Source organism: Oryzias melastigma, linkage group LG14, assembly GCF_002922805.2.
Source record: "Oryzias melastigma strain HK-1 linkage group LG14, ASM292280v2, whole genome shotgun sequence".
NCBI classification, from domain to species: Eukaryota; Metazoa; Chordata; class Actinopteri; order Beloniformes; family Adrianichthyidae; genus Oryzias; species Oryzias melastigma.
Window position 1 is genome coordinate 14,933,321 of NC_050525.1, and position 1,487 is coordinate 14,934,807.

Here is a 1,487-nt window from a genome sequence, read left to right on the forward strand (position 1 = left end):
TCAGTGCTATGGTGAGGTCTGAACCCTGACTGAAAATCTTCAAAGTGATTGTTGTCCTGTAGGTGGCACTGCAGCTGCTTTACCACATCTTTCCTGTACGGAGCTCTGGATATGAAAAAAAGGTTCTCTCAAATTAATCTTTAGCGGCTACAATTTAGTATTTATGTTCACAAATTAGCAATTTGTTAGCATTTTTGTTGGCCAAAATTAGCCTTTTGGGAGCAAAAGTTATCATGTTATGGTCAAAAATTAGGATTTTGTTGTGGGCACAAATTGGGGGTTTTGTGGACAAAATGTAATATTTTGTTATTACAAATTAGTATTTTTTGCACACAAGTTAGCATCTTGTGGTTACAAACTAGGATTTATTTATCACAAATTTGCTTTTAATAGCGTTTTTGCGAGAAAAATGTAGCATTTTGCAAACATTTTTCTGGTCACAAATTGTATTTAGTGTCCGTAAAATCAGCGTTTTGTATAAATCAGCATTTCATGGTCACAAATTAGCCAATTTTTAGAATGTTGTGGGCACAAATGAGCATTTTATTGCTATAAATTAGCCTTTTGTGGGCACAAATCAGCATTTTATGGTCACAAATTTGTATTTTGTGCACATAAGCATTTTGTATGCACATATCTGCAATTAGTGGTCACAAATTAGCCATTTTTTACAATGCTGTGGGCAAAATTTAACATTTTGTTGTTACAAATTAGCATTTTGTTCGCATTTGGTGGGCACAAATTTTTGCTAAGATATCAGTCTCTAGTAACCTTGTGATCGGGTGTTACATTCTGCTTTTATTAGCAAATTATTATTATTATTAAAGTTCCATACTATTTGATTAATATTTTCTCAGTTATGTTGAAATCCATAAATATACTTTTGCAGGGCAAATGTTTAATTTTATAATAAGTAATAGCAGCTTTCCCAACCTGCAGATCTGCCCTCGAGTTTCATTCTTATCTCTGCTGCTTTGTCCAAATATAGTCCAGGAATTTACACTAAAATCAAGTCTTCTGGGAAGAAGAACAAATAGTGCAACACTTTAGTGTTTTTGTTAATGGTTGATCACAGTCCAAATGGTCAAAATGTGTCTTTTTAATCAAGGCAGCAGGAGAGCTCCAACATCTACCTTTCCCAGAGTGACTGATGTTTCCTTGTATATCGGGTGATGAGAGCTGCTGAGGTGTGGAGTGAAAAGCATCAGCTAGAGTGTGATATCAGGTGTCATAGCAGGACCCCGACAGGCCTGGGGTGATAAACCAGGGTGTGATGACTGTGTGGCAGGAGCATCTGCTCAGAGATCCTGTCAAACACCAAATTAAAACGAATGTTTTGAAGCAAAAAGCATAAAGAGGAGCAGGGGTTTGTGGAAAAGACTTTTTAAGTTCAACTAAAAGGCGTTAGCGCCCATGTCTTTGCACCTCCATCATCCCATTTTTGGCCCCTCTTCCCCCTGTCATCCTGATCACAGAATCACAATGAA